Below are 7603 nucleotides of genomic sequence, written 5' to 3'. Positions count from 1 at the left end.
CCCAGTCCATGAGGTCACAAAGAGTGACTGAGCGACTTTCACTTTCACGCTTTATAAATGGCTACTTGGTTGTTAAAACATGAACACTTACTAAGGTGTTTAAACCTAAAAACAATTGAAACTGTTAGGTATTTCTTTTGGCCCAGGGAGGTTGTGGGAAAAAATTATTGAGACACTAATGGTACCATGAGCCAAAACAATTTAGGAAACTCTGAACTAGTGTAGTGTTTATTGGTTAAAAAACTAAATGCTTTTGGGGACTTCCCTGGTGGTACAATGGTTAAGAATCTACCTTGAAATGCAGGGGATAAGGTTCAATCCCTGGTCAGTCCCATGTGCCTCACAGCTTGGTTAAAAAAAAAAAAAAAGAATTAGTAATCAAAAAACTCCAAGCAAACAAAAGTACAAGACTGGACAGCTTCACAGGGCAATTCTACCAAATATATAAAGAAGAACTAATGCCTATCCTTCTCAAAGTATTCCAAAAAATTGAAGAGGAGGGAACACTCCCAAATTTACTCTTTAGTGTCATATTACCCTGATACCAAAACCAGACAAAGATACTACTTGAAAGAAAATCACAGGCCGACATCTCTGGGGAATATAAATGCAAAAATAATCAGCAAAATATCAGCAAACTGAATTCAACAATATATAAAAATGATCACACTCCTTGATCAAGTGGGATTTATTCCAGGGATGCAATATCTGCAAATCAATCAATGGGACACACCATATTAACAAAAGGGTGGATAAAAATCATGATCATCTCAAAGTGAAAAGTGAGGGTGTTAGTCACTCAGTCATGTCCAACTCTTTGTGACCCCATGAACTGTAGCCCACCAGGCTTCTCTGTCCACGGAATTCTCCAGGCAAGAATACTGAAGTGGGAAGCTGTTCCCTTCTCCAGGGGATCTTCCTGACCCAGGATCAAACCTGAGTTTCCTACACGGAAGGAAGATTCTTTACTCTCTGACTCTGAGCCATGATCATTTCAAAAGATGCAGAAAAGGCATTTGGCAAAATTCAACATCCATTTATGACATAAACTCTCATCTAAAGTCCTATAGAGGGAACATATCTCAACATAATAAAGGCCATATATGAGAAACCTACAGCTAACACCACACGCGATGATGAAAAGTTGAAAGCTTTTCCTCTAAAATCAAGGACAAAACAAGGATGCCCAATTTTGACACTTCCATTTAACATAGTATTGAAAGTCCTAGCCACACCAATCAGGCCAGAAAAAGAAATAAAAGCATCCAAATTGGAAAAAAAGAAGTAAAACTGTCCCTATCTGCAGATGAAAGTGAAATTGAAATGGTGAGTCTCTCAGCTGTGTCCGGCTCTTTGTGACCCCATAGATTATAGCCTGCCATGTTCCTCTGTCCATGGAATTTCCCAGGCAAGAATACTGGAGTGGATTGCCATTTCCTTTTCTGGGGCATCTTCCCCACCCAGGGATCGAACCCAAGTCTCCTGTATTGCAGGCAGATTCCTTACCGTCTGAGCCACCAGGGACCTACAGCTCATTTGTAGATGACTTGATACTATATGTAGAAAACGCTAAAGTCTCCACCAAAAAATCTATTAGAACTAATAAGTGAAGTCAGTAAAGTTGCAGGATATAAGATTAATATATAGTTGATATTTATTATTTTAAGTTTAAATTTTGGAGTAAGTCATACACAGTAATAGATAAGCAATACGGAGACTAAAAGAAATACGACAACTAAATGCAACGAGTGACCCTATACTGGATAGTGAAAGCAAGGGAGGATGCTTTAAAGAACATTATTGAATAATTGGCAGAATTTGAATATTGACAGTGTATTATATCATAGCACTAAACTTCCTAAATGTGATCACTGAACTGTGGTTATGTGAGGAAATGTCCTTATTAAGAAATACATATCAAAGTATTTAGAAGTAAAAGGATATGATATCTATAACTAACTTTTATATAATTTAGGGGAAAATTAACAGTAATATATATTATGCGGGACTTTGCTGGTGGCTCAGACAGTGAAGCATCTACCTACAATGTGGGAGACCCGGATTCAATCCCTGGGTCGGGAAGATCTCCTGGAGAAGGAAATGGCACCCCACTCCAGTATTCTTGCCTGGAAAATCCCATGGATGGAGGAACCTGGTAGGCTACAGTCCATGGGGTCGCAAAGAGTTGGACACGACCAAGTGACTTCACTGACTCAATATATATTATAAATGTTGCTCAGTCATGTCCAGCTCTTTGTGACCCCATGAACGGCAGCATGCCAGGCTTTCCTGTCCATCATCAACTCCTGGAGCTTGCTCAAACTCATGTCCATCAAGTTGGTGATGCCATCCAACCATCTCATCCTCTGTTATCTCCTTCTCCTCCTGCCTTCAGTCTTTCCCAGTATCAGGGTTTTTTCCAATGAGTCAGTTCTTCACATCAAGTGGCCAAAGTACTGGAGTTTCAGCTTCAACATCAGTCCTTCCAATGAATATCCAGGACTGATTTCCTGTAGGATTGACTGGTTTGATCTCCTTACCATCCAAGGGACTCTGAGTGATAAGGTAAATGTGGCAAATAGCAGATCTGGATTAAAGGTACTCAAGAAATTTTTGTAATTTTCTTGCAACTCATCTGTAACTTTTAAAGTATTTTTTAAAGGTTTTGTCCTAAAATGGTTAAATGGAGCAATTGGTCACATGCAGTTTGGCCTAAAATGTATTGTTCTCAGTATTTTAACACATTATTGATCAGAGATGTATTAACACCATAGGCGTTAGCTTCTGCAAAAATCCCTGGTCAATAATGTGTTAAACTGTAATAAGGCTTTTATTTTCTTTGGTAAGAAATAGAAAGTGTTTTGATCGTTTAATAATGATAACCTTTCCTCCTTTGGGTGCTTTGAAAACCAAATAGTAGCATAAATATTTTGTGTATACTGTATTTTCAGGAAGGAATTAGATCTGAATAATTTAGATTAAAATACTACTTACAATTTTCTGTATTTAAGTCCTATACTTATTCTGAACTAGAAAGATTTGGACCAAGTAAGGAGATTTGAAAACAAACTGAAGAGTTAATGACCAACTCTAAAGTCTACCTGGTGTAAAAATGTAACTTTGGTAACTTCCTGATACCTGTCAACACTCCATGATGATCTGATTTGCCACCATACTCCTCCATTTTCCTGTGATTGTCCAGGGATATTTTCTGGTTAGAAAATTTCATATTACTTAATTTCTTTACGTTTTAATTCTTCACATTTTAAAGTAAGCTTCATGGAAACAATGCAGTCATTGTCCCCCACACCAATCTCCATCCCTCATCTCCCCTGTGTCATTCCATTTTCTTACTTTTACCTTCTTTGACCCTGTTACCCTTCCCCATTGTATCCTTCTCTATCTTTTCTTTTTTAAATTGAAAACTTTCTTCCTGGTTCACCATACTAGCCTCACCTTAGTTTCAGCTTTCATCATCTCATGCTTAGATCACCGTAACCATCTCAAAACTGGTCTTCTGCCTCTAGGCTCTCCCAACAAACCCACATGTTACAGAAGTATTTATTTTTAGAAATTCAAAATCTATATACTTGTCTATAATATCCAATTTAAACTTTCCAGAATGATACTCAAGGTCCTCCAGGACTAGCACCAAATAACTAATACTGGTACCTTAGTTAGCTCCCACAATTTCCCAGCACAAAATCTCCTCCCCAGCCATCTTGGTTTTGCTGTCATTTCCTTATCTCTAAGAGATCAAACCAAGTTTTTTCCTCCTTAAATAACCTGAGAGAGCTTTGTTTCTCTCTTCTTTCCCAGTTATCCATCACTGACATATTTAGGACAAAGGTCAAGAGGTTTCCCTGGTGGCTCAGATGGTAAAGAATCCACCTGCAATGCAGGAGACCTGAGTTCTATCCCTGGGTTGGGAAGATCCCTTGGAGAAGGGCATGACAACCCACTCCAGTATTCTTGCCTGGAGAATCCCCATAGACAGAGGAGCCTGGCTGGCTACAGTCGATGAAGTTGCAAAGAGTCGGACACGACTGAGCAACTTTCACTCAACAGGTTTTCTTCTACTTAGGAGCAGACACCGAAGATGCCCTGGGCCACGTCCCTTTGGCCCATTTGACATTTGTACCACTACTGTCAATGATTGCATGAATATTGCAATGCTCTGGCTTCAGTCTTATACTATCTAAGCAGGGTTATAGCCTGGAAGTACAGGAGAGTTAATAAATGATAAGGGATGGAAGTCAGTGGATAAATGTCCCAGCCTCCCCACCCTTAACTGAACAATTCAGTTATTGTTCAGTCACTAAGTCATATTTGCCTCTCTGTGACCCCATGGACTGCTGAGCCACATTCTGTGTGGTTCTACAGATAATCCTCAGAGTAAATGAGTCTCATATTACCACAGTGATTTCTATCTGGGTAGCATACCCTTTATTGACTCTCTCTTTTTCTTGTCTTACTCTGCTCACTTCCTCACTCTGTTTCCTGGGATTTATAGCTTCAGTCCTCAGGTAAAGGCACTTGAACTTGCTATATCCAAGTCCTTGCTTAGGCTCCACTTTTGCAGGACCCAAGACATAAAACAATATTCATTATTCTTCTATTCCTTTATTAACAAAACCCCACGTTTTATCTGTACCCATGACCACATAATTAGAGGTTACATTTTTCCACCATCTTTGCAACTAAATGAGTATATATGACTTGTTTACCAATGGGATATATGTGAACTTATATGCCAAGCCTAGACATTAAAAGAAATATAGGTGAGCTTTTCTTTCTCCTTTTTCTGTTCCCGATGGCTGAGATGAAAGTGTGATGGCAAGAACTGCAACAGCCGTGATGGACCCAGAGATGGAAGCCGTCTTTTAAGGACAGACCGATCTGCCCCTCCCACTCCGTGCATTACCTCACTGTGAGCTGATACAGGAGAGAAAAATACCCTTCTCTCTTCTCGGGTCATGGTATTATAGAGATCTCTGTTTTAAAGTGGCTTAGGCAATATCCTTAGTTTGGACAAAGTCATACAGCTTTTAAGTAAGAGATTTCACAACTCGAGCTCTTAGCAAGCCATTCATTTGTTGTGGCTATGTAATATCCCTCTTACGTGTCTACATTTTGGGTCAGCAAAAAGACTGAGTAATACTGCATTACGTATGACATGTTCCAGAAGAGACGATTTCCCTCCCTTTTTCCAGTGGAGGAGGGAAGGCGTGGCTCTGAGTCCCTTCAAAAATATAAACAAAGCCAGTTCTCTTACATCTACTGCCCATGAGTTGCTCTGTAAGAAGCAACAACCTCGCTTTCTCCTCTCTGCCATCCCTGGGCAGCCATAAAATAGCAACTCTGTATCAGTGCATCTCCATCCATGCTGGCCAGGATGGTGTCCAGATCAGCATTGCTGGCTGGTAGCTCTACCGCTTGGAACATGGCACCCGGTCCAATGGCCAGATGCCAAGTGACAAGACCACTGGGGTAGGAGACGACTCCTTCAACATCTTCTTCACAGAGACAAGTGCTGGGAGGCATGTGCCTAGGGCAGTTTTGCAGACCTGGAACTCACAGTCATTGATGAAGTTCACACAGGCACATACCGCCAGCTCTTCCACCTTGAGCAGCTCATCACAGACAAGGAAGATGTTGCCAGTAACTATGCCCAACGTTTTTTCAGTACACCACTGACCAGGTGACAGTTCAACCATAAAGAAAGCTGAGCACAGAAGAATTGATGCTTTTGAACTGTGTTGTTGGAGAAGACTCTTGAGAGTCCCTTGGACTGCAAGGAGATACAACCAGTCCATCCTAAAGGAGATCAGTCCTGAATATTCACTGGAAGGGCTGATGCTGAAGCTGAAGCTCCAATACTTTGGCCACCTGATGCAAAGAACTGACTCATTGGAAAAGACCCTGATGCTGGGAAAGATTGAGGGCAGGAGGAGAAGGGGACGACAGAGGATGAGATGGTTGGATGGCATCACCGACTCAATGGACATGAGTTTGAGCAAGCTCCAGGAGTTGGTGATGGACAGGGAAGCCTAACGTGCTGCAGTCCATGGGGTCACAAAGAGTCAGACACAACTCAGCGACTGAACTGAACTGACTGGCAAGCGGATCCCTAACCTCATCATGGACCAAACTCAGAAACTGACTGACTAGTCACAGGTCTGCAAGGCTCCTCGGTTCTCCACCAAGAGAACTGGTTCTAGGCTCACCTCCGTGCTGGTGAAATATCTGTTGATTATGCCAAGAAGTCCAAGCTGGAGTTCTTCATTTACTCAGTGACCCCAGATTTCCACAGCTGTAGTTGAGCCCTACAACTCCATCATCACCACCCACGCCTCCTGAAGCACTCTGGCTGTGCTTTCATGGTAGACAATGAGGGCACCTATGACGTCTGTTTTAGAAACCTTGATATTGAGTAACCAACATTTACTAACCTAAACATCAAGGTTTGTCCTCCATAACTGCTTCCCTAAGGTTTGATGGAAACCTGAATGCCTGGTGCTTTTTTGTTGGTTTGTTTTTATTTATTTATTTTGGCCACTTTTGCACGGCAAGATCTTAATTCCCTGATCAGGGATAGAACCTATGCCCGCTGCCATGGAAGTGTTGAGTATTAACCACTGGACCACCAGGGAAGTCCTAGAACCCTGAATGTTGATCTGACAGAATTCCAGACCAAGCTGGTGCCACTTCCCCTGGCCACATATGCCCCTGTCATTTCTGCTGAGAAAGCCTACCATGAAAGGCTCTCTGTAGCAGAGGTCACCAGTGCTTGCTTTGAGCCAGCTAACTAGATGGTGAAATGTGACCTTCACCGTGGTAAATGCACGGCCCGCTGCCTATTGTACCATGGCAATTTGGTTCCCAAAGATGTCAGTACTGCCACTGTTATCATCAAGACCAAGGGGACCATCCAGTTCATGGAACGGTGCCCCACTGGCTTCAGAGTGGACATTAGCTACCAGCCTCCCACTGTGACACCTGGCAGACTCCTGGCCAAAGGACAGCGAGCTGTGTGCATGCTGAGCAACACCACAGCCATCGCTGAGGCCTGAGCTCGCTTAGATCACAGGTTTGACCTGATGCCTGCCAAGCGTGCCTTTGTTCACTGGTACATGGGTGTGGGCATGCAGGAAGGAGAGTTTTCTGAGGCCCGTGTGGACACGGCTGCCCTTGAGAAGGGTTATGTGGACAATGGTGTGGATTCTGTTGAAGGAGAGGTAGAAGAAAAAGGAGAGAAACACTCAAGTTAAAAATGTCACACAGGTATTGCTTTTACAGGGAAGTTTATTCTATTTTAAATGTGGAAAAGCTGTGGTCCAATCAGTTAATTTGCATGTGGCAATGTATATCCTCATATACAATTATTGCTTTTTTAAAAATGCTTTTCAAAAATGATACTTTGTTACAGACCCAAGCTATCCATTTTTTCTCTGATGGGTTTGGATAAAATCTTAAATGAAAATGCAAACAAAATGAAGAAGCTGTGAAGCTATACAGAAAACTTAAATCTATTGTCATTTTTACAATACCCAAGGCAAAATATTTACTCATAACATGGGATGAACTGTGACCCCCCCCCCGC

The 7603-nt window shown here is 41.9% G+C and overlaps 1 pseudogene; it reads left to right on the top strand.

Annotated features, from left to right (window-relative positions):
• Window positions 1–5286: 5286 nt before the first annotated feature.
• LOC122428649 lies at window positions 5287–7271 on the top strand (annotated as a pseudogene).
• The last annotated feature ends 332 nt before the right edge of the window (window positions 7272–7603 follow it).

The sequence above is a fragment of the Cervus canadensis genome, chromosome 27 (assembly GCF_019320065.1).
Source record: "Cervus canadensis isolate Bull #8, Minnesota chromosome 27, ASM1932006v1, whole genome shotgun sequence".
Classification (NCBI taxonomy): Eukaryota; Metazoa; Chordata; class Mammalia; order Artiodactyla; family Cervidae; genus Cervus; species Cervus canadensis.
Note: the sequence above shows the minus strand (reverse complement) of the source record. Positions and strands in the feature narration are given on the sequence as shown.